This window comes from Anopheles stephensi, unplaced genomic scaffold (assembly GCF_013141755.1).
Source record: "Anopheles stephensi strain Indian unplaced genomic scaffold, UCI_ANSTEP_V1.0 ucontig70, whole genome shotgun sequence".
In the NCBI taxonomy this organism is placed as follows: Eukaryota; Metazoa; Arthropoda; class Insecta; order Diptera; family Culicidae; genus Anopheles; species Anopheles stephensi.
This window is the reverse complement of record NW_023405439.1, coordinates 18,355-45,491: the sequence shown is the minus strand read 5'-3', so window position 1 is coordinate 45,491 and position 27,137 is coordinate 18,355. Positions and strand designations below refer to the sequence as shown.

At 42.7% G+C, this 27,137-nt stretch overlaps 1 non-coding gene across 1 annotated transcript; it reads right to left on the bottom strand.

The window, feature by feature from the left end:
- Positions 1 to 19,372: 19,372 nt before the first annotated feature.
- Positions 19,373 to 19,445, bottom strand: Trnar-ucg. The gene has a single exon. It is a non-coding gene; the product is annotated as a tRNA-Arg (tRNA).
- Positions 19,446 to 27,137: the final 7,692 nt, after the last annotated feature.

Genomic DNA, 27,137 nt, shown 5'->3' with positions numbered 1-27,137 from the left:
CTTTATCTCTTAAAGAATGCCAAATCGTATAAAATCGATCATACTAAACATATTCATGGTCTTGTAAAGATCGTTTGGCGATTATTAATCACCACCTAATTAGTGATCTGCTAAATTCTTCCTGTTTTTGTATATGTATTCCAAAATGTCTAGAGGAGCAGGGCAGAAGTTCACATATAATAAGTTTAAAGGATGTGCTGTGTAGTAGTTGATGCCCGTTTCTGCGAATCAATAAGTGCACGGCGAACCGGAGGCAGCCGGCTCGCCGATATAATATCGCTGTCTGGGTCGCAAAATAACTACGAAGATCTTTTTAACATCCTAAGCAACACTCCAGATCTTGCTAGATTCCAAAAATAATTTTTGTTATATAGTAAGTATGTCAAGTTGTGAAAACCCTTTTTTCTAGTTTCATATAGCATCAGTAGGATCACATAGGAACTTAGGTATTCGTCACTCTTGTACAGTAAATATCAGAAAACATTCTCCCACAGGTGCTTAACTTTACATATAAGCCATTAGAAAGCGACGTTAGGCTTCCCCAAAGAATTCAGTCATGCTTTCTTGGTGGCAAATGGCATGAGTGATTGAAAGATTTCTCATGATTTCGATTTCTTTTTTATTAATGCATTTCAAACTAAAAAGTCAGATAAATAAAAAATCCCTGGAAATGTGTCATCGTTTATTCTTTTCATTTCAATCCTTACTTTTGACACCGTAAACATTCACATTAAATGGAGAGAATGATAAACTATCTCCTTCGCAACGTTGGCAGACACCGATTGTAGTTTGGGGACAATTTCTTTATTACTACAACATGTGCTAAAGTACGGAGCAAAATCCCAGTGTAGCAGTGCCAACTGCAACGGATGGCTTGGCCGGTTACAGCAACCCATAAGCCATCCGTTGTAATTATTTAAATCCACTCCATAAACTTACACGAACGCACAGCTAACCTTAAAAAGCCGAAGCAACTCCGCAAGATCGGTATCGGTCACGAAAGCGGCTGTTAGTAAAAAGTGTGCCGTGTCGCTAGTTTCGTTGTACGGCGGAAGCCCGACCCAAGATACGTGCCTTGGGTTGTTCCTGTTCCGGACCAACTTCCTCACGCCCAGCCATCATTTTACATGCCATGACGTGCCCGTGTGGTTCCAGGATGAACCCTTTAGATGCATCTCTCCCCAACGATCGGTGACGATAAAATTGCAGTAAATCTGCTACCACCATACAAACGGTACGGAACGGTACCGACCGGTCGGCTTCTGCAAGCAACCGATTTGATTTGTGAATGCGTAACTTGCACAAAATGTACGGCTTCCGGTTTGCCGGGAACTTTCTTTCCCGGGAGAGTGCAACGCTGTCAAAAGTTGGATCGGCCGGTAGGCTTGCAGCGGATGAAAGCGCGAAAGCTTGCGCTCCTTCCCATGGGATGGTGGATGCAGGGTTTGGTGGTGTTTGTCCCTGAGGAAGCCGACTTTCGGTACGCAGTTGGCATCGTTCCACGAGAGGGCTTGGTTTCGGGTCCCACTGGTGGAGAAACACCGGGATACGGTGTGGCCTACGAAAAGAATGCCAACCATTCTGGTTGGGAAGGGAGATTTATCGTGTATTATCACAAACCCGAGAAGAGATTCCCACAGGAGAATATCATCGAGCAGCAAAAACCACCATCAGCCCTTGGAAGAGGACGGAAGGAACAGCCCCATCGTTAGCGAGATTGGTTGGCGAGACCGAGCAGCAGGGAGAAAAGAAATGACGCACAAAGCCAAACAAGCGAGCGTGTGTAAGTGTAGTTCGGGAGTGCATAAACGCAATTTTGGGTTTGTTTGCATCGAGCACTAATGTTTATCTTTTATTTTACCTTCGTACTTGTTCTTGGTTGCGGTGACCCAAAATTTAAAATTGCATCCAACGGAGTGCAATTCAAGAGGAAGGACGATAGCAAACACACCCAAGCAAGGGCTCGAGAACTGAGGAATGGGGAGGGGGGTTTTTCTTTTTTTTGCGCTAACAGAGAAAACAGTCGAAAAGCGTGTGAGTTTAACTACTCCAAGCCCCTGACTTATCGTGCTGTACTACTTCATTGCCCGTCATCCATAAAGAAACCAGGAAGACACCGGATGTATATGGCGCTCCTGACGCTCGCTCGCTTCGTTTCGGGGGGTTACCACAGGCGACAAGGCGACCTGTTTACGACTTACTGCAGCGCTTTTCTTCTGGCCAACCATCCAAATCCGACCGAAAAAGGGGATCGTCCACTCCCGAACTGGTGGACCCCCTCTACCAATTATCCCTCATTGCGTGATGGTTTTTGTTTTGCCACTGCAGATTTTCAATTTTCCCAATGCAGATAAGGCGCAAAACACATCGGTGGCCAAATGGGGTGGTGTGTTTTTGGGAGGGATGGTGGGGAGGGGGTATGTTTTTATCCGGCCGTTATATTTTTTGGGAGTCGTTTAATATTTCTGCATCACTGTACCGTTCAAAAGCTGTGGTAAGCTTAGGTAACAAAACCAAATCTGAGGATGATATGTCCAGTGAGCGAATGTGGAGTAAATATTGACCTATATCGTGCGCTCGGTTATGCGCTATATCTTTACCCCCCGACCAGATAGGACCACCACAATCTGTGGGGAGCGGACAGTGTTCCTTTATTTTTGCGTTGATTGCTCCCAAACAAAATTTGATATCCTCCGTGGGACCGAGAATATGGCATTTTTTTGTACATCAATTTCTGCACCCATCAATGGGCGTACACGGTGGTGGTGCAGAGTGTTAGCGGATTATTTTATTCGTCTCGGGGCGCCGTTTGGTGTTCGGAGTGGGGGAGATTTTTTTGTTGGTTCTCCACCATCAGTTTTATGCACCGTACGCCGATGCAGCTATAAATTTATCTGGTTGATGTTGTAAATAAATCTGTGGTGGTGGATGAACGCAACGGCAGCGTGATCGAGGCATTGTGGTCATGTGCTTATAGTTGGCCAGATTTTTGTTGTTCGTGTAAGCTAATTTCTATTTTCACACCGAGTTGCTTACACGTTAGGCTTTGTATGGAGTAGGTATCTAGTAAAAAATCACAAACGCACATCCTTTCTATCGTACCTATCGTAGAGAGGTTACCGACAGGTTAAGGGTGGTCGGATCGCGAATCTCACCATTGAAGCGTGAAGCCTCTTTTTCTATGGAGTGTCCCGGGTAACGGCACTTCGACGGGCAGATGTTTGGCTAGGCCGTTTTTCCATTTTCCATCCCCCGATATACGGAAAAAGGTCTTCTGTGTGGGACGTTGAAAGCGTGGGGCGAGCGTCATGAAATATTGGGAAAAAATGATAACCACACAACAGCAGCTGGTTGTGTGGTGGTGTGCGGTGACAACACGGTCGGCTCTATGGACAATGTGTTGCCACTGACTGGTCCAGTTTTTTTTTGAAGTCCTTGTTTTCACCCCTCATACAGGGACACCTGTTTGGTAAGGGAGCATCAATTTTGCTTCACATCGCTAGCCCTGTATTCGGATGTGTCCGCTGCTTTGCGCAACCTAGTGTAATGCTGCGGCATTTCAATCGCTCTATCGGGGTGACGGCGTGTCCTGCTGTCGGCGCGAGATTTGGGCTGCGTTAGCAAATAAATTATAAACCCAATGCAACAGGAACATTGACCCCTCCCCCGTCGGGTCACCGATCTGGCCGGCAGGTTGCAGGTCTACGCAATTGATATGGGATTTTTCACACATTTTTTCCGTTTTCTTTTTTGTTTTTATCGCGCTCGGAAGGATTATTTTTATGATTTTTGTGCTATCCCCAACAGGGATACGGGGAGGAGTTTTAGATAAAAGCTGTCCGAGCTTATGCCGCGACACTATGCCACTCGTAAAAAAAGGTTACGTTTACACTTTTGTAATCCTCCATCGGTGGTGGACAGAGTTTTTAAACAAATAGGTGTCTCTTCTCATCTTCCATTGAATTGTGGCACGGTGTGGTTGTGGTTAATTTTTGCGTGCCATGTCTGCATGTGCATGTGTCAAAAAGTGCACCGCATTTCAAGCGTGGCAGTTAAAAAAAAATGGCCGCTTGTCTGATTGTGCACGATTCTTAACGCCTGGAAGCTGTTTGATAAATGACCATTTAGATTATTCTCTGCTTTCTACAACACCACCAACACCATCACCAGCGTATGTTGTTATCACGGGTGGACGGGTGATGGGTTTGGTGTGCGATGCACACCGACCGATAGTATTATTTATGGGTTCGACGAAAAGCGACCGTGAATCGGGTAATACCTATTGACGTGTGATAAGTGAGATCGGCTTAATAAAATTTGTCAAGTATTTAGATCCGCCGTTCTACTGAAACTAACCAAAATCCTGAATAAGTCAAAAACTCAGATGATCTTCATAGTAAAAATGGATTTGTTCCTTTAATATATTTTAATTTTCAAACCCAACTCCTCATATTCATAGACCTTTGAACTGGAAGCCAAATGTATCATAACAGCGCGATTACATTGAATCAGGCCTGTACACGGTCGACGATAATTCATTGAACGGAATAAATCAACAGCAAATGTTTTAATTCCCCAGCACGCGTTGCACTTTCTTATCAGCAGCGTTTGATCGTGTAAATTGGCACTGAAAGCCTATCAATCTACTAAAGGATGAGTGGAAAGTCACACGCGCACAGCTGAATGATATTATTTATGAGACTGTTGAAAGAGGAGTAAAATCCATTTGTAGAATATTATTATACCAAAGCACTGGACTAGAGGCACTCTACTGCATCCTATATAACGATTTATTTTTATTATATTTTTTGTGAGTCGAGAGTCCGCATCGGGTTGAGTGGATTGAAAATGTCCGAAATTAAGAATTCTAAGTGTGACGTGACCCACCCGATACCGTCAAATATCCGCAATTTCCACGACAGAAAGAGCAACGATTGATGCAAAGCTCCGGCCAAAGTTATTCTTCCGTGGTAGTTTGACATAATTATAGACGTGCTTCGGGAACAAGAGATACGCGATTAGCGTAGAAATTTAGCACACTAGTCAAAGAATAGCTACTAGACCAATGTCTGTCCTAACTAGCACCAGGTCTTGAATGCGGCACGCGTTTTCACATCGAGGATAAGGCGCGTCGAGCAGGCAGGACAAGAGGTAAGTTATGCTTGACGTACGGACCGGACCAGAATGGTGATAAGCAAATGTACTCCAACGTTTTGGAAGGTCCACCATCGGAATGTGGAGAATGTTCTGGTGACGAGTTTTTGTCCGCTTTCATTTCATTGTAGCATGTAGCAGCAGCAACACATAAAATCTGATATGTGACCTACCCGTCCATTTCCCCGCACATTCTTACAGCAGAGAAAACGGACGCTCTCTCGCACTCCAATTCGATAGCTTCCTCGAGCTACCGGACTGCTTCCGATGATTGGAATTTTTATCATCTTCACAACTTACTCACAGACACAGTCCCGGCGGTTTGCTCCTTGGAGAGTTTGCATAGGCCGTTTGTCTTTGGATTTCTTACCGTTTCCACTTGTACCCGCCGCAAGAAAGTCGAAGAGAATGGCAAATTTTCCGCTTGAAAAATGATTCGAATAAAAGGAAAAAGAGCATGCCCTGCATCGGAAGGCCAACAACAGCCGTGTGGTGGTAGTATGGGCACGTTAAACCGGAAACAAGGCACGTAGCGTCGGCCCGTTGGCGACAGTTTTTCCCCTGCGTGATTCTTCGACGTGCCGAACACAGCAACAGGAGAGTGGAGAGAGCGGGCGGGCGGAAGGAGACATGGGATTTTCGAACGGGGAACTTTCCCTCCTTTTCGCTGTTCCGGGGATAGAGATTTTGCATCAATTTTCTTTTGCACTCGGACGGAGCCGACCGTCAACGTCCTGTCGAGTTTGGGGCCGATGATTGGACCACCCCATGCCCAGATGCCGGTGGTGCATCAGGGTGCTGAAGAGATAAATTGATTGTTGTAAAGTTCGGACCGGGACTGCTACCATTCTGCCGAGGGCCAACGGAAGACGTTTCTTGCCTGGTATTGGAGGCGAGTTCGATTCGAGCAGACTTACTGTCGTCGGGCGGTTTTTTTTGTCCTCTTCTCTGATTATGTTAGAAGAATGAACAAATAGCAGCAGCATCGGATGGGTCGCACTCGAATAAGACAAAGCCTCCCGAGGTTGTTGCTACTGTTGCCATCGGATCGGCCACCAGTTCGAACGAATTTTTAATATCCCAAAAACCTACTGAACTCTCTCGCTCGCTTCGGGAGGGACTCTTTTTTTTTGTGCAGCCTTCCATTCAATCCCACAGCTCGTACGCAATGCGTTTCTGCATGAATTGTGTGGCAACACAAAGCGAATGGACGGACTGTGGCCCAATGGCCCGCTTTGCCCTGGAGGACACGCAAAGGACACTTACACGATCGACGCGCTATCGACATAAAATAAAGTTTTCCCTTTTTTTTGCGCGCAAAATCGTTCCGAATGGGGCACGAAATAATTTATGGGTTCGCGATTTTCGGTTGCACGCAAATTTTCTTATGTCCCTTTCGAATTGAACTTTTCTCTTGGTTCGAATGCTTTCGAGTGCTAGTAGTTTTTTTAGTACTGCTAGGTTATTCCGTGACTGACCAACGCGAATCCAAAGAATCTCTTTCGGGTTTGGTGGAAGTTTTGACATGCGAACAGCGTCCGTGGCGGAAGCTACGCACCATCAAATGTTGCAATCTTAGGGCGATTGCTCGAGGCGCAGAAGTGTCGCCTTCCCTGCTCTGGTTTTCAGCCCCCGGAAACCGAAAACTGCAACGGATCAGCAGATTTTTATGACAATTTTGTCGAAATTAGATTTCAACACTCGAAGCTCTCGCTTCCAAAATTTACGACCAACTTTACCGGCCCCCTTTCCCTGGCCGGCTCCCATGGCGTAAAGTTGTTTGCGCTTCACGCGCCCCATGCTGGTCGATGGTTCCCAGTGGCTGCACGGGGGGAAACTATTTCCACAATTTAGGCTTTCTTATTTTACGATTTGCTTGCTCCAGCGAATGGGCGATACCCGTTTGGGGCACGGCGCTCGTTGAAGTTAATCACTGAATGGTGAGCGTTCGTTGTTTTGGTCGTCATTTGACATCACTTTACGATTGGTCCGAGAGGACTGGGGCTGACCTACAGCTACATGGGTGGAAATTGATTCTCTAGCCGGATGCTGCTCGGATTGTTTAATTTTCAACCGATTTGTATGGAATGGTGGAAGTCGATGGGTAGCTGAACTGTTGCGGAGGGGGGGGGGGGGGTTTGCACTAGGAATGGTGACAGTAAGGCTCGTGAAATTCATTAAATTGGATGCAAATTATCAAATGCATTTGGCAGAAGTTATGTTATACACAGTTATACACAAATGTAAAAGTTTCTATAACCGCACTTTTTTAGTCTAAAAATTCAATCGCCTTTTTTAAACACTTTTGAAATTTAAAAATTATTTTAAATTTTGGAGCAAACGCAACTGTTAATGTTTAAGGAAAAACTCGATGTTTTCATTTTAACGATCCTGATATTAGCACATTTTGGGATTCATTTATCAACAAATCCTACAAAAACGTGCAACATTTTTACTTAAACGCTCATGAACATAATAATCAGTGTTTTCATTGGCATGGACTCTTGGCACAATCCTGTTTTTGATATTTTAAACATGGTTAGCAGCCAATTAACATATATACCTACTTATTATTAGCCCATTGTTTCAAATTATTTTAGAACTTTCTAGTTTTTGCTACTCCATCTTAGCTACAGAATGATCAAACAAGAACCTCCGATAGAGATTTGTCCACAATGCTGTGATGGTTGCTGTTGAGTTCAGGGGGGAGTCAGCAGCTCATTCAGGGTTTTTGTTTTGATATCAAATTTCATCTCAGACATAGACACCGAGACTTGGATAACAATAACCATCATGTGTAGGTTATTATCTACTGTTTCACCACTTGGATGCACTAAGAACTGAATCAAAGTATCTAAGATATCTTACAACTGTCACAAATAAAAATCTTTTCATTCTCACCCAAAGGAACAATTCACTTTTCGAAGTGAGCTGGCGTTCACTTCAGCATGGGAATTATCTAACGATAAAAATGCGATGGTCACATGCGCTGCACGACAAAGCTTTGTCGTGTGGAATCCGGTAATGTGTGTCCGCTTTTGAGTTGTGTTAACTTGTAGCTCATGATTTGTTCTAACTAAGTCTCTTAATGATAAAGCCTCAGTTTTTCGTATCAATTTCGGCTTTATCTGAAAATCATAAAACATTTATGGCTACAATCTGCCCTTCGATATACGTTTAGGTCTCATTCGTTTCATCTCAGGGCCAGACTGTAGGAACTTTTTCAATGTTGGACCAAATAATGTTCGTATTATATGCTCTCTATTTTATATTTTTTATTATGAAAGTTAAGCCCAAGACAACTATTTTTTTTTCAATTACGTTGTATAAGGGGTTACAAGCGTTGTATAAGGGGTCCGTTTTAGTTTTCTTCATTAAAACCATTGCGTTTGGAATTATTCAATAAGAGAGATAATTCACAACTGTTTTCTCTAATATTCATTCTTACAAAGTGTTTAGGTAACGCATGAGCATTAGCTGAGTATACATTGTCCCAGTTGTTATTTTTTCATCTTAAACAAGTTCCTGACAATACTCTGACCGTAATAATGATACTGATCTGACCGTAATAATGAATAAATTTAAAAAAGCGAGTTCTTTTTTGTGGCAATTCTTAAAAAAACTACATCCAAATTACCAACACAACTTTCTTCTCCTTCTTGATGGTGGTCGCTAGTAGGTCATCAATGTTGTTCTTTTTTATTTCATATTTTAACCGTTTTTTGTTTTGGTTTTAGCAAACCGATTGAATGAAAATTGCTTTCGGGAAGTGATATACCAAATATTTGCTCCCATGTAGGGTTGCAAGGTTATATGATTTGTGCATCAAATTGAAATGTTATGGAATTTAAAAAAATATTAGTTTTACTTCTACGGACAAACAAACGAACATAACCTATGAGTGGAAGTATTATACAAGACGACGAATTCGCGTGTGTCCCTGGCTCGATTATTAGATGAATTGATTCGATAAAATGGTGAAGTTTAAAATAAATCAAATCTATAATAAATTATCTTGATTATTAGTGCAGCATTTAATGAAAATTCCCAATCCCTTCCCGAAAAGACAAACAATTGTTTCTCAAAAAATAAATCTTCTTCTCATTAATCCGCCATAAATTCAGTTTCGTCGTGATTCGCGGAACCATATTGCACTATTGGACGACTGTACACCATTTTCGCACCCAGACTCTGTTTTTTTTTGTTGTATCGAGTCCATCATGCGCACAGAAAAAGAGAAACAAAACCCCACCTCCCCCCTTTTTCAATGCATTCATCTTGCTGCAATCGTTAATCCAATAAAAATCACCACAATATCAATCAGACCGCGAGGATAGGAATTGATGGTGCGCTTATTTCGTGCCGCGCAAACGAAAAAAAAGAAGCAAAATAAAACAAACGGTGGCCATCCTCGCGAAAAACCACAAATCAGCAGCATAACATATTGAATTACTTGCAGCATCATTGTCGCAACTCGTCGCAAACCATAAAAAAAACACTCCTGGCCGCCTTCCCTTACCGGCCGAGCGAATGTTAAATAATGCATGTCGAAAACGAAACCTTCCCGCTCGCGTATTCGTTTTTTTTGTGGTTCTTTATTTTGCGTAATGCAATATTTCGGTTAGGAGCGTGCGTGGTGGATGGTGGGTGACGTGTATTGATCGAACTTTTCTCGAACATATACAAAAAAACCAAATTGGCGAACAAAAAGAAGAAGGGTAACTTGCTTTAATAAAGAAACAAAGGGTAACCGCGAACGGAACAGGGAAGAAAAGTTGTGCAATGGAATTAAAACCCACACAATCGTATGCAGGATGCCACGCCGTAGCCACAGACGAGGGCGTCCGCACGAACACGTGACAATTCACGTCCATGGCCACCCACCCGCACCCCGAACTGCTGGGGATGAGGGTGTGTGTGCACACATGTGCAACAGTTTCCCAGTTGTCGCCGTTCAACGATTCAATAAAAATCGTCTCACTTACCAGCGGGCGGGCAAAGAAGCGAAAGGGGGACGTACAGTAATGTGGATGTGGTTGGAAAATTCGGTGGAAAAACTCCCACCAACCCGTGGGACAGTTTTTTGTTTGTTTTGGCTGGCACTCTTCACCACCAGCCGCCCGTACGTACGAAGCGTACGGGGGACCGTATTTACTTTCGACATTTTGGCTAAGTAACATTTAAAACAAAACCAAAAAAAAAAAAAACACCGGCGTGGTGTGGAAAGCTCTCCGCCCTGGAACGGTGGAAATGGTGGCGGATGGCTTTACATAGCGATTGGGTGCGCGCGTGCAGACCAAAATTTGTACCGCCACCGGAAAAGCCAAACCCGGCAGTGAAACCAAAAGACGGAAAATGGTATCCATCGTCACCGAAAAAAAAAATCCCCCAGCGGCGCTTCTTACCGGGCACGGGCACAGATTGTTTGAAATTTATTAGAAGGAATAAAAATCACGTCCTTGTCATAATTTGTCACACAGCTTAAACATCACAGATTTGCCAAGTGTGCGCGCTGCGCCGCGTTTTGCGGTTTTTTCTTTGGAAACACTTTCTCGGCTAAGTGACTCTCCCGGTTTACAGTTTTTCTGTCCCGCAGGAAATGAGCAAAAAAAAAAACCTCTTTTGTTCCCATCCCCCGTTTTTGCTGTTAGAATGATGGAGCGCGTGGTGTGTGGCGGAAGGGAGGTGTGAGCCTAAAATTTATGATTGCATTTATGGTAATGCTGTAAAAATGTGGAAAGAATCCTCTCTGCGGTTGTTGTTTGTTCCGCATGCTGCTACAATTGCTGCCACTTTCCTACTGGTACCGGTAAGGGGGCTTGTCTGGCGAGCTTGGGAAAAGTCGCGGCAGATCAGTAGCCGGTAGTGTTTGTTTTATTCTTTATTCCAGTTCCCCCTTTTGCCGGATGGTGTTGTGTAGGCTAGCAGTGCACATGGCTCTCGCACAAGCGTCGTGTGCCCCTAGGATCCTGGAACAGCAACGAACAGACGTGTGTGGCGAGGATACGTGTAGAGTGTCAAACCAAACAAGTGGAATGCTTTTGGTGGTTAGGCCATGGAGTGGTTTCAGTGCTATGGTGTTGAGTCCTGAGGGTGGAAAGGACATAGTCGCGAAATGCAGCAATTTTCGGTACGCTTTGTACACACTGCCTCGTATGTATGGATAGGCAATGGAAGGGAAAAAGAGTAGCTGTAAGTTGCAACTGAACGCAAAAAAGGCAAAGGAAAACAACAAACTTCACTATATTACACTTTTGTGGATGTGTATTAGACTTTGGAGAGCTTAGACAACTTAGTCTTTCATGTTGTACACAATGAAATTTTAATGATAATTTCTGTCTCTGAATATTATATTGTCGGCAACACATTAACAGAACTTTAATTGGGGGTATTCAGATGTAAAATTATGTATTTTATGCTACAGATTACTTTGAAAGATTAACGCAGACTTGACAATCAATCCACCTAACTAATAACGCAAGTTCGGTCATGGTTCACCCTTCTAAATTCCTTCACATCAAACACAGGCCCTCTTCTTACTCCAATCAAAAAGGCAAACGCGTTAGTCAGTTTGCTAAAGCCAATCGAAAAGGCGAAAACATTCGAAGTCCTAATGAATGCTGGTTTGCAGTCAGTGTATATCAGCTACCCTTAGTGAACACACCTTGCAAGAAAGGAAGCCCGAACCACTTTAAAAAATATTAAACTTCCTGGCATGGATGGGATTGGGATGGTTTGTTGTACTTTCATTTTGAATATCCCTTTTTATTACACGGAAGGAACACTGATCGAGTGTCTCTTTGCTACTATCTTGTATCCTGAACGCTTCTGATATATGATGCCTAGTGAAGGGCTTAGCCTGAGCGAGGACTTGAGATGGGCCTAGCTTATGACTATATTAGAGATGGGCGTAGCGTTCCATAGCGTGTGTCGCGAACAAGACTCTGTTCCAGTAGGAAAAAGTTAAAGCCTAGCTTAATAGGATTTTCTCTTTTTTTTTTGTTCATAAAGAACGGCCTGGCCGTATTGCTGCTCTCTACATTTAGATAAGTTAAGAATTAAGTTTAGTTTAAAACTATGGTTTAGCTTGTGTTTGAATACAACCCTGACAGAAAACAGCTTAACGAAGCACACGATCATCCTTTCGTTAAGTACAGCGTCGCGGGCAACAGTACCCGGACTAAGAGCAGGAGTTCTTCTCTCGTTTCCCCACGGAAGATCATAAATACAGATGTTTATCTATTACTATAAACTATCTTATTTGTACAATCTCAAGTGACACGGTAACTACCAACCATCACAAAACCACATACGTTACACCGAAATCTTACATATCCGAAAATCCCGCGGATGAACAGCTCGTGTCTTTGTTTGTTTTTCCATATTGTTTAGCCACTCTACTGCTCACTGTTTGATAAGACTTTACTTACTGTAATCTATTCTTCACTTTTTGTTATAAAAACTACCAGCAAACAACCACATAATTGTTACCGTGCACTACCTGTATAAAGCAACGAACGTAGCAGAAATACGAGTTTGCGTTCTAATACTGAATTATACAACAGAAACATTGTTGCTGCATGAAACTAACAAATCTTTAAAAGCAAAATCACACGATCACGTACTGCAACCTCCGGTGGTGAAATCTTCGCACTGACTGATTTGATTGGAGCCCTCGGTCCTAAGCATCGGCGCGACAGTGTACGCAGCATTGTGATCACTTCTGATACGAAACTGTCAGCATGTTTCGTAGCTGTACCCAAGGCTCTCGACGCTGGCTAGGGATCACCGTTACAGTGCGGAAGTATTTCAGACGATCGTATCCGCTCTGAAATGGTGGTGGTCCGTTTAAGTGTTCTGATGTTGCCTTTCCATGCTTGCGTCTCTGGAGAGTTTTCGTAACTATGATGCTATTCGTTTCCCTGTTAGGGATTGAGTGACCGTGGTGAAATTGGAAACTATAGCAAATAAAAAGAAAAGGGGACCTCGGTATAAAACGGATGCTTTTCTTTGTGTGAACTGTACCACTTGGTGAAACGTACAGGAAGTACTAGAGAGCTATAAAGCGAATCAGCAAAACACAAAAATAAGTTGTCTTGCAACAAGATCTCCTAAGACGATGGTGTGCATGTTTCAACAAAAACTCGCTCAAGAGTTAACTTACTTGATGTTGTATGATGTAAGATTGAAGGTTGTAAGATTTCAAATATCTCCTTTTTAAGCCATATCTGTAAGGGTTTTGTAAAAGTGACAAACTTCAGCGGCGAATTCTTCCGTGCTATCTAAGCCATTATTGGTGTTAACAGTTATGGCACATATTAGTACAATTTTTGGTGTTATTCTAATCGATTTGTATGCGATCGTGATATCATTTATGCACAACGGAGACGGTCTTCACACGGCACGACCGAGGATCGAAATTTTCATCCAGGTTGCCTGCCAGAAATGGCCGGCCAAGGCCTTTAGAGGTTGTAGTGCCAAAGAAGAAGAAGCTTCTCTATTGGGACAGAATGGTGGCAGAGGTGATAGCGGCTGACACGGCAGGCACCGTATATCGAATACCGTCAGGAACGGCTCTCCGGACGCAGGGCTTGAATATCCAGCAATGGGAGATATAAAGTCAAGGGGAGCATTCGAAGACCATTCGCGGTTATAAAGCCAAATGAGAAGAAGATTTTAGGTTTTGAGTTGTGGATTGTTTGATTGTTTTAACGTTCTCTAAGCTTAAAACTTTCATTTGCTTGTTACTAATACCCGACCGTCTCATCGTAAGCAAGGCTCACTAGCCATCCAGGAGTAAAGCCAAGCCAAGGAAACCAGAAAGGGGTTGTAGAGCTAAGGAAGAAGAAGGCATAGTAGTTATTTAATTCGAGTGGTTTGGTGCATTAGCCATACGCTTCATGATAACTACCCAATCGCCTTACTTTAACCCTCTGGTTGTAGCGATATGACCAGGCCGTTCTATACGAATAAAAGCAAACCCTCTGATTGTGACGACCGGTAGTTGTAAAGTTGTGAAAATTACAAAGCTCACGCCATTTCGCGTCCAAGATGGATGTCGTAGGTTTTTTTCTTCTTGTATCGCCTTCGAAAGAGCGCTAGACAACAGTAAGAATAGGAACCCACTGCACGGAAAGCAAACAAATGACTGCAGTTCATAAATAATATCCTCGCAAGCGTTCGCACACCAACATGCACCATACTGATGGTTCCCCGGTGGGCCACGCACACCAATCGAAATGAGCTGAACAGGTAAGGTTGAGGAGAAAGTTTCCCGTGACTTTTTTTCCCCCTACGATCACTGTGTAGGGACCAGCGTAGTCCCCCGGTGAAACGCGAAACTAACTATTCTAATGGTTGGTAAAAGGAGTCTTAGACCTAACGAACAAAGGGGGGACGGAGTTGGATGGTCGGTACCGTCGGTGGTGGATCGATGCAAAAGTTTTAATCATCGCAAACGGGGACAAATTAATGAGAGTTCAACCTGCTTCGTATGGCGTATCCGTTGGAGAGCTGGCCGTTTGCAGTCGTGGAGGTGCGGATAATGAGTGCCTTGCCGGTACCGGATTCGGTATGTGGATTGCACTGAACTTTGATTAATTGGAACGTCGCGAATGCAAATAATTATTATTTTGCGGCGAGCGTTGATTTGCGGTGTATATTAAGTCATTATTTTCAAATCAACGAAGCAGCAATTTGCTAAGCTAGAATTTATTTATATTCACAGAAAATGGTTCAGTACGGCAATTAGATGAATGTAAACCATGTAATAACTGTTTTGCATTTGGTATGACATGCAAATCTATCCCGCAAAATAGTTGGAAATTGTTATGGAAATTATACTTTCGTATTTTCAGACATTATCGAAAATTTCGTTTTGATTCAAAAATGTATTTTTACGTCACGATGTTTGATTAAGCTAATGATTAAATATAAATAAACATATTATTAGTGTGCTGTTGTCTGACAATTCCTGTCTTTTGTAGGTTTTATAACGAACGTGATTTGAATTTTTTAGTGTCTTAAAGCTTCGGTTTCGTGAAAATTACTCTATTTCTGCAGAACGATATGTAGAACTTTATTGTTTTATGTTATTTATGTTATGTACTTTATTTTGAAGTTATTTATTTATTTACACATAAGGCTCTATAACCGCTTCTCGGTCTTATTATACTCCAGTAATTCTCATTGCGGCTCATGGTCTAGCGTCATCGTCTGCTTTATGAGTATCATCAGGTCCGAATCTTGTAAATCTATTTGTTGGATTTCTGTAGTTTTTTAGTTACTTGGAGCGGGTACTACGGGTACTACACTCTCGGTTTGCTCTCTTCAGGAAATTATGAATGTGCACCTCATATGAAATATCGTGTTAAACAGACCGTCGTTAAGCACCTTTCTAGTGGGGCAAGTATCTGCCATCCTTATCTTACTTACTACTTACTTACTTACTTATCAAGCTTAATCGTCCTAATCTTCTTCTTCTTTCTTCTTTCTTGACCTGTTCAGGGTAGTGCATGTCAATTAGATATGGCCAGATCGCTAATCCTTTTCCAGGAAACTCAGCCTAGGGTTGTACTGCTTCACTCACGGTTGCATTCGATCTCCGATAGGTTAGACTCTACCTGATCCAACCAGCAAGCACCTCATTCCGAATGAGTCGTTGACGAGCACCTTCATGGTAGGGCATGAGTTCGGCTCAGCTAGTTCGTAGTTCATCTTACTTCTCCTCACGCCCTACTCGCACACACCGTCAAAGATAGTCCATAGCTCCCGCCGCTCGAAAATGGCCAGTGCATTGGTGTCCTCCGCCATCATAGATGGCCGTAGATTAATACCGGCCGTATCTGCGTGAGATGTATGGCGCATTTCGTGCGTTGTAGGAGTCTTCTGAATCTCTGGAGTCTGTGGAGCCCGCAGTAGGCATACCGTCCATAGAAGCCCTCAACAGCCGTACAAACTTCGCAGGGAAACCATACTGTAGTACGGTATCTGTACTGTATCGCAGGCTGCCTCGAAGTCGATGAACTGATGGTGCGTGGAGATCTTGTGTTCCTGGCACGTAATGAAATTCTTTCCAACAAATCCAGCTTGGTAGCTTCCGAAGAAATCTGTAGCAAGGGGCGCAAGTTTGTGGTTACGTGCCACGTGGCCAATCGAGGCGACATCGGCGCCGGCCTTCACACGGCAGGGCCGGGGTTCAAATCCTATCCAGACCGCCTCCCCGAACGTAGGGCTTGACTACTTTACTACGGGTAAAACAAAGTCACAGAAAGCCAGAAATGGCAGGCTGAGACCTCTCGAGGTTGTAGTGCCAAGGAAGAAGAAGAAGAAGTGGGCATTAAGAAACACCGCCTTGGTAGCGGTGTCCTACGGTAACGCTTTCGCGAGCGCGATCGCGATGTCCATAGCGGCCTGGTGTTTGGTTTGATTCTACTAGAATAGACAGTAGTCAGGGATTTTTCACTCAAGCCGCCTTTAAATGCATATTTGACGATACATGTTTGCCGCCGTATGGATCACGTTGCCTTCTATATAATTGATCTTGACTCGTTAAGCCGTATAAGTGATGCATTGACTTGCTTTACTTGAGGCTTAGGCTATTTAGGGCTAAAAATGCTCCAGCACTAATTTCTTCTGTCTGTTTGTAGTAAAGGAACCTTTTACGATCTTTACTCCGTAGCAGTCTTCTGTCTTTGGGAACGCGTATGGACTGAACATTGTATAAATGATTCTCGTTTTCTCGTGTTTCGGATGGTGTTACCAGTGATTTAAATTCCTCTTTATCGGTCTATCGTTCACTGCATTTATTCATCCATTTACATCCAATACCCTTTTCCCTTTATTGCCGCTTTGGGATTTTGATAATGATTTCTAAATGTTTAATTTTGTTTGTTAAAACTAATTTAAAAATTTTAATTTAATTTTTAGTAACACAAAATTAAAGCAAACCCCATAAAAAATTCGATTAGTATGGGGATAATAATTTAAGCGATACAAAATCTAAAATAGACAATTATTGTTCAGGAAACAATAAGACTTAATTTTCAATCCCAGTCACATTCCTCTGGTGCGATTGCGTACATTCCGGTGGTTAACCGGTGTACGGTTAAGATTATGAGTGATTAATCCCCATTCGGCAGTCATCCCTTCTGCTGCGGCGGTGTAGGAAGTCGTAAAACACATCCAGCTCATTTCGAAGGGTGAAACGGTTGATGCAAACAGCAGCTACTTTTTGACTAACGATGCTGACGACACTGTGACCGAGCGGGCGTCGCTTGACGTGAAGCGCCATGTCGCAGTCCATTAGAATATACGAGCGTGCGTGTGTGTGGTTGGGGCAGTGGATAGGAACACAGGTACACCGGAACAATCGGTGAAAGTGGTGGTGGTGGTGGTGGTGGAAGTGATAGCGAACACTGGGAACCGGTTAGCTGAGGACCGCAACATAATTTCCCATTCGAACCTATGTCTACAAGAACAATTTTATGCCCTTACCGGTCGTAATTTGAATGTTCGCTAGCGGTAACTGCAAAGCTCCATCAGTTCCGGTTGTGCGTTTGTGCGTGTTACTGTACATGTATACGCCCATGGGTGTGCGCATCTGTGTGTGTGTGTAGGATGAGGATCAATGAATAATAATCCCCGTTTATTTACGTCGTGCTCGAATTTTACTCGATTTCCTAACACGACACGGTGGAGGCGCATGGTAGCTTTCGTGGAATGGGAATGAAGGGGGTAGCTTTGTGGAGCAGGTTTTTGGAAGTTGGAGGTAGAGCAGCTGTTTTAGCTGTATGTGAGTGAGAGAGAGAGCTTCCTTGCCCTGCAAAGAACTTTCGAGAGGAGGTAAGTGGAAGTTGGATTGAGTAGGGAATTTACGATCAAAACCATAACCACTGTAATCCGCACCGGGTAAAGCGGCATTTGTTCATATCCGTATGCGTGTTTGTGTGTGTGTGTGTGTGTGTGTGTGTGTGTGTGTGTGTGTGTGTGTGTGTGTGTGTGTGTGTGTGTGTGTGTGCGTGTTTGTCTCTGTGTAGTACCTACCAAATGGCATGTGGAAAGCGATCCGATAATTTCCCCCTTCACCGCCCTCTACCTTCCTCTCCTCTCCTCTGAAGCCAAGCCCTTCAGTCGACCAATCGGTGCAAAAATGCTGATCGCCACGGTCACGCAGTATTCGATGTCCCAGGGAAAGTTCCCACCAGTTCCAATGGAATCATCTCACTACTCCAATCCTGTGCACAGCTTTTCACCAACCGCCTCTCTCTCTCTGACATGATGTTTTTAACTCGTCGATAAACATGCGGTTTCGGAAGGGTTTCGGATCGAATGATTGAATGTTGGCTCGTGTTTGTGGTGGTGGGGTACGTGGTACGTGGCTCTGCCGCGCAAGTGACCACCGATCGAAGAAACGAAGCGCAGTGGTAATCGTAAAAAATGGTGCGCCAAAATCGTAAACTTTCTCAAACGCGCCCGCGAAAATTGTGCTTACATCGGCAGCATTGGAAGCACTGTAATGTGCGCATTGTAATGACTGCCGTGCCTGCAACGTGGTCGTACGCTCAAGTGGAAGCAATTACGTAGGGGTAAGCTCGCTGTAATTATAACGTACTTTGAACGCTCGTGCATGTCCTTGGTCGCGACATGGCTTATGCGTTTCATTTGCTAACCAGTCAGCTAATTGAAATGCTGCCTTTGGTTGCCTTTGGTTTAAGGTGTGCAAATGGATGATGGTTCGGGGGGAAAGGATTGGTAGACAGAGCACACTCCCATTAGCGAATGGTCAATTCGTTAGACTTATTGGTGCCGGGTGTATAGTGTGCAGCATGGGGTCAGTGGAACCGAATTTTTGTTAATAAACCCTCCGAAATGAGATTCATTTGTTTTTTTTTTCTCGCAGGAAGTGTTGAATGAATTTTCTTGTAGACGAGATTGCACCGTTTGGTGCTGTTGGTAACATTCGTCAGTTAGTTATCTTACGCTGCCGATCAGAAAAATTCAATGAATATTAATTCGTTTTATTAAATCAGAGGAGACGAATTGCCGCTTTAGCTCGCTGGGCATGGCATTTTTTGTTTCCTTTTGGATGAATAATTTCGTACTAGAATCACCCTTAATCGTATCGTCCGGGACAAAAAAAAATTGTCACATACATACACAACAGAAGGATGAAAAAAAATCCAAACGATAAAAAACAAAAAGAATGCTTCCGAGCGCTCGACCGTGACAGGACTCGAACCTGCAATCTTCGGATTCGAAGTCCGACGCCTTCTCCATTAGGCCACACGGCCGCACATACGAAGGATACACAATGTCCTTTTTGCTATCGGTGGAAACGTTTTTCGCTTTTCCAGGGCGATTTTTCCAACCCCACTGTACACTGCGCAGGCGCGAGGTCGAGCACCCTTTGCTGGAAAGACGCGCCTTTACGATATTGGGCTGGGTTGTAAGGGGTTTCGAACCGAAGCGGGTTGTTTCGGCGAAAATGGCAACTGGCAAAGGATTTAACGTATGATAGTTGAATTATAGAAAATAATAAGCACTCTAAAATTACCTAATTTTTTAATACTTTCTCTCAAAATCTCTCTAAACTTTAGCTGTGCAAATGCTCTTAGAATAAAGAAAACAATATGTACATTTGTGCAATCTAGAGATCAAAAGTATTAACACTTTTAATATTTGATATGATATTTGACTGATATTTTATAGCAAACTATTATACTATTATTAAAATCTTTATCTTACAATAACTCATCAAAATTGTTTTTAAACGAAATTTGTTGGAAATTTTCGAGGTGTTACATCGTTTTTTAGAAATATTTTAGATAAATGCAAATTTGTTTTTTTTTTTAGGTTTTTTGTTGCAGAATCAACTAATAAATATTTAACCTAAATAAATTAAAATTTTGGAAACTTAACTTTTTCTTCTCTCTTTTCTTTCTTGACTTTGCAGCCTCACAGATCTTAGCTTGGCTTGTCTGCTTTCCTGTACTCGATTTCCCCAGGATTCGAAATCTGCTCCAGCCGTGTAAAGATATGTGTAAATAATTTTACTAACGTGTATGTATATTTCGTTAAAAGTTATTATTTTTTTGTGTTTTAGTGCTGCTCTCGTTTTATTATTTTATTCATTTATTACATATTGTCCTCCTTCTCTCTCTCTCTATCTCTCTCTTTCTCTTTCTCTCTTCTAGGCATAACGTCCTCTTAGGTCTTGCCTGCCATTTCTGGTCCACTAGGCCTAATGCTACCACGATCGGCTCACGGGTGGAAGATACGGATGAGATTTAACATATATTTTCCAACGGATTCCAAATCATTCAAAGCAACATTTCCAATTTCTTTAAAACTCGCTTCACACTAACCCAATCAGAACCTATCCTTTTTCATATCTTTTTTGTTTCCTCCGATTCCTATTTTAAAACAGGCTACACTAGAGTCAAAATCAAAGTATAAAATATAATATTTGTGGATGATTTTATAACGATGTCTGTTGGTGGTTTATGATCAACGTAAAAAGATCTGGTTCGTGATAGCCGAATGAAATGACCAGAACGAATCCGAATCCTTTACGGATTATTATTGTTCATGTTCTCAATCAGATTGATAGCGTCAGTTTCTCCTTACAGAATTTTCTTCAAAAGCGTATTGAGCTATTATTCTCGTCTATGTTCTAATATGTGATGGGTTCCTTGGAATGCGCCCATGGTTTCACTCCGGATCCGGCCAGTTTGACTACGTGGAAATGGAGTCGTCGGTTCCATGCGGAACTGTTTGGAATCGTTCGGATCTGTCGGAATTGTCCGGAACCATGGGAATCATCCGAAACCGTTCGAAATCAACGGAACCATCCCTAACCGTAAAAGGAACCGTAATCAGCCTGAATTAGCGAGTATGTGCTTACCCTTTGTGAATGTCTCAAAGATTGTAATAGTTTCTGTGGGTTAATGAATTTAAGGAGTCTTGTAGCTGACGCTGGGGACGAGCTGGACTCGCGAGATGCACGATAATATACATCCGGACGGTTCCGGACGGTTTCGAGGTTTCCTTACGGTTAGGAAGATTCTGACGGTTTCGGACGGTTCGTGTGGTTGGAGCTGCTTCCAATTTTTTTGAAATCTTCCAGAACCAGTTTCGCATTTTTGCTTATGTTGCCCAACTCTAGTTCTAAGGAAGATAGTTCCAGACGTAAACATAACAATAATTATACGTCTAAATCTCTTAACACAATGTATTATTTGTTATTGAAAGTCTAAGAATCTTGTACGGCAAAAAGTGTACTTAAAATTCCAAATTAAATTGACTGTAGTGTTTGAACCACTTAAGTTAAATTGTTTGCAAAGTATAGTGGGACAGTAGTTTTTGCAACAAGAATAAAAAACTAAATGACCCTGGCTCAAATATATTGTAAGCTGTATATTGTAAACTATTATTACGAGGGAAAGCGAACATATCCTTAGCTAATTATAATTATTTTGTAATAAAAATCTGAAACTGAGAACTGAAACAGATGTTCTGTGAAATAATTGTAGGCTTGTAACAATTTACAATCAATAAATCGTACATTAAAAATTAACAACCAAACAAGCTTTTCCACGACTGGTACTGTGCTGATACCAAGATATTTGCTTAAATGTAATTCCATGATAAAAAATTCACACTTGTTCAACAGAATCGTCCAACAGCGCTGTAAACCACATAAGAACCATAAATCGTATAATATCAATTTCGAAGAGCAAAAATTCAAGACGCATAGCATCCGAATCGTTATTCACCGTCCCAAGGGACAGTTGCAAAGCGATCGAAACGATACGCGTACGCCACCATATCACGAACGCAATCCGGGCCAACAACTTTAGCACACAAAATAACAAACGCAAACAAAAAGAAACAAGCGGCTCATTGCTTCCTCCCAGCGGAAAAACCACCACCGGAAATAAGCGTTTCCTTCGGCTGTTTATGTCCGGGGCTGCATGGCGCCCATAAATCAGCGGAAGCCCGTTGCAGCAGTCAAAGTTCGGAATGCCACTAACCTACCCATCGCCACCGACTCTCCCTCCTGGCACGAAAGTAATTCCGGAAAGTAGATGCATCGGAATGCATCCGTCGTCACGCGAGTGCACTTTGGGCCATTTGTTTCCATTTAGCTCCTGCTCTCCTCATGCACAGGGGAAGTTTGAAAGGAACTGTACAAGAGGCCTGTATCCCTGTAGCCGTGTTGTGTGGCTGGGACTTCTTTTTTTTTGGCGACATCTTCATAAATCCTGCACTTTTCCACGGCTCCCGAGGGAGAGGCCGTGAACGCGATCGCACCAGGACGCTGGGAAAGAAAAGGGGTTAAGGGTATAGCAATATATACGGCACCGGGTGACTGCTGCTTTCGGTTCCGCACCGGTTGAGATACTGCATCACACGGCAGTAATATGCCGCAGTCTGTTTAGCTCTCGCGCGGTGCGAGATTTGGAAGTGTGAGCGCCACCGAGATTCAACAGATTCCATATCACGTGTTGTGGATCGGGACGCAATATCCGGCCACATCCTTCCTGTCCATATGGTGGCTGCTGGGCAGGGTAGGGCTTTTGACACAAATGTGCAGAATAATAAAATGCCCAAGTGGATAAATATTTTATCAGCCAAACAAGCACCTCAGGACCCGGGGACTCGGTCGGCTGTCGCGAAGTCAACACGCCCGTACTTGGCTTGGCCCGTGTAACTGTTGATGTTGTGTTGTGCAACATTACGTCGAACCTGCCGGACTGCCGTGTCCCGCTGATGTCCACCCGTGGTCACTGCTGGACCTTACCCTGCATCGGGAGGTCTTTTTGTAAGACAAATCTCCCGGGCGCTCCTGAGTGCTTTGAACTGGATACTGCGGATAAAGATAGCAACACACACACACACGTTCATAGCCGGCCAGAGAGGCACGAGGTATGTTGACCGCGGTCGTTTGGCCAGCATCGGCGGGGTATCCGACGGGGTGGCGAATCATGTCGAAGTCTTCATCGCAACATGTCCTGACCGAGAAGGGGAGAAAATTACTGCATGGTCGATCTTTGCGGCAAAACCACCGTTGCAATGTTGCGCCAAATCGCGGTCTCGGCTCCGAGGACATTCTCGCCCCGTTCTCTATCCCCCAACAGATGGGACCCGATTGCGACACAAATTGCGGTTCGATGATGTGTCGTCATAAGCGTGTAATGTAAATCAGATGAGAAACCGATACACCGCAACACCGCTCATGTTCAACATATGATGCAGCTTACCCCGGGTGCTTTCTACCTAGAAGTGGATATTTACTTTAAGCATCCACACGAGACCAAAAGAAAAAAAAAGGGGGGGGGGGGTATTCTCCAAATCGAAGTGGAAAACATTCAATGATACCTGGAAACGTGATTTTGATCGTGACTCTAGTGGCGGTTTTTGGTTTGTTTATTTGGCCATGTTACGGTTTCTGTGGGAGTTTTTCGTTCGAGAAGAGATTCGTGGAAGCGTTCAAGGATATCTAGAAGTATTTTTCCAATCTTCCTTGGCGTAGCACATTGGTTGCTGAAGCTTGATAGGATGTTGTGAAGCAATGGCCCTAGCTTCGAAGTGCAGGTCTTTAAGAGAAAGATTGCCAGAACCAGAAAAACATGGACTACTGAAACAAAAGCTTACACTATGATAGTTGGCAAATTAGGAAAAAGTTCGAAAACACGAAACAAACGACCTGGCGAAAGCCTGAAAATCTCAGGCTCATTTGTGGATGAACTCGTTGGTCAGTTGCCACCAAACTTTGCCGAACCGCGAATTGTTTCTACTGTGTGTTTCCTACCGTACGGTCAAAACTTTGGAGCCTCGATTGCCCCCAGTCTTTCAGTGGTAAGTGGAGTATGCTTTTTTTTTTGTTCTAACACTGCACCACCGAACGATTGTAATGTTCACGATTCAATGAACGTTTTCTTCACATTACACTCACAGCTTGTCGGCCGTGTTTGGTCTCATTTGGTACCGCTGCCCGAAACTACCCGATAGCGCAAAGTAATAATTCATAATTTATGAATCACGCAAAAAAGCCGTACGATGAAACTTTATTTTGATCTATCTTCCTGGTACGGTTGGAAGAGTGTATTGAAAGCTGGGGTGGGGAAGAAATAATTTACCACGGCCATTCGTGGTAAGTGAGGCTAGTGAGGACTGGTGGAAAGCGTGTAACTCGAGGCGAACTAAATAACCACCGGGGTAGTTATTATCATATACGGTGTGTAGCACCGTGCAACGATTTGGATGATCCTTCCTTTTTTATTTTTAACATTCAAAAGGATTTTTCTGCCTTTAGTTTTCCTACTTGACGTTTGTCGGTCCCATCAATTGTTGCCTCCATTATCGTACTGTTGATAAATTCTCCGCAAGACTCGTTTCAAATGCAAACAGAACGACTAATATCATGCCGACACGATGACCATCATTACAATGCTAGAGCACCAACACCAAGGAAAAAGGTCAAACACTCCACGCCAAGATCAAGATAGAAAAAGTAATAATTGGGAACCAAACTGAACCGAACCGAAAGGGAGGCTTGGTTGGGGAGGACTTTTCCTACTGCCACTGCCATTAGCAGCTTGTTATCAAATTTGAGGTTGCATGTTGTGCACTTTCTTAAAAATGCGATTTATGAAGGTTTCGATGGTTGAGGCAGTAGAAACGCTAATGGTGCTCAGCTGCAGCAAGGGGGTTTGGTGGAAAAATAATTGTGGTTAATAATTCTGCATCCGTGCATGCATTTTATGAACCGAGGGTATGGTGTGGTGTAGTAAATTGTTAAAATTAATCAGATTTTAAATGAGACTTTATCACGATTGGGTAAAAGTGGATGGAAAATACAATTAAAATCTTAAATTAAATGTAAATGAAAAATGTCCTTTTAGCATTATATTTTTTGGTATTTATTTAAAAAATAACTTCGGTCATTTAAAAAAAAATAGTTTAAAAATTTATCAACGATCTGTTTCTATTATTTATCAGGATTTATTTATCAAAGACGGCGCTATACCGTGTGCGGTATCGAGGATTGTTGCAGCAGGCCAAGACCGCAAAGCGGTTGTAGCGCCTGATAAGTAAGTAAGTAAGTATTGATCAAAGAAAGAATCCTGTTAATATAAAATTGATTTTAGGTAATCATGAACCCTATTCTTCTTCTTCTTCCCTGGCACTACAAACCTCGAGAGGTGTCGGCCTGTCATTTCTGACTTTCTGTGACTTGGTTTTACCCGTAGCAATGAAGTGAGCCTTGCGTATGAGGGGACGGTCCAGATGGGAGTTGAACCTCGGTCCTGCCTTGTGAAGACCCGATTGCTTATGGAAATTATTTTTAACCGAAGCTGCATCATTATAACTCAAAAATAAATTTAAAAAAAAATTATTCATATTCATATTCATATTTTTTTATTAGTTATCTAACAATAATTCATAACTGCACAACATGAACCAGATACGTTACAATAAATAATCATCAAAACCGTTACCTTAAAAGAGTTTTTAAATTGTTAACTGACATGTTGAAATCTATTAAATCGTCAAAATCATTGTATGTCTCCATCATTTGTATTATTGGGTCGTTAGCGCTATGTTTGGTTGAAGAAAAATCCGGACGTAATAGTTGTCGTGGTCTTAATTGTCTACCTGGAGCAAGGAAGTTAATTTTATCCGGAATAAACGCCAGATTAAGAAATAAAAGAATAATATGCCTAATCGATTCTAAATAAGTTTGATCTAATGACAATTCTAAAGTTGTGTCCTTTTTGATTATATTCATTATTTCCTGTTCATTAACCAGTTTGCTCCGTGTGGAGGAGCAGTTATTACCGTTTTTTGGAGCAGTATAATGAAGCTGTAAAGGACCTTAATGTTGTGAAGAGTACCTAGTTGGTGAGTAAGACTCACTAGGCGTAGTGGAGCTTCAAATGGTCTTGTCCTGGTACTGACTGTCGAGTCATAAACTTCTAGCCTTTGGATACATGAATAGCAAAGTTCTTAAGTCGAACATAAGAAAAATCCTTTCGAGTCTTACAGGGTAAAATTTTTGGTAGATCAAGATCTTGGTATACATAACATAGACATAGACATACATTTTTGTAAGCTTACCTATGTATTGGAAACTTGCCAAAGATCCAACCAAAACTATGCCAACGCCCCAGATTAGATACTGATTAAAAAAAAGGGTTTTGCACAGACACGCAAACGATCACAATTTTGAAGTTGTTTAACATTTCACCTATATTTTGTCAGCCACAAGATGTAGCTCTCTAAGCTCTCTAAGCACAGTGTACTTGGTGTTACGGCTGTTGGCTTTCACACATCTACTTCGACGAGCGAAGTTGAGTCTATATAAAACATGTATTAGTTCGGTACTCATTTTTTTGTGTTTTTGGCATCGCATGTGTGGACAATGGACAATGGAGGAACCGCGATGATGTTGAACGCTATAAGTTGCTCATTGACCTTACTATTTTGTAGATTATAAGACTCGCCCATCTGGCATTTGGCATCGCCCATTCGGTGAGCTGGAGCATGGCACGAGAAAGGCACCGGACGATCCAAACATAAAAGAATTCAGGTTCCCTCTCTTAAGAAGGGGAAATGAACACAACTATGCGTCCACCAACAACGTAGGGATATTTAATTAGCAACAATGGACGGTTTAAATGGTTGCACCTATACAACATGTAAGTGAAAATAAGTGAAAACTAAGGAGAATATCTTAAACTATAGCATAAGAGTGGTATGCTTACGGGATCTTACCCGTATTCTCATAACTGGATAGTGAGAGAGGAAGATCTAGATAGGATTCGATAGACGGGTTTGCCGTCTAGAAGATCCGATACCTGTGGGCCACTTGTACATTAGCCCAAGACGAAATGTTAATCAACATTATTTTGTGACTCTTTTTTATTTTGGGCGGTTCGGTGTCCGAGGCGATAACGGCAGGACTGGGGTTTAAATCT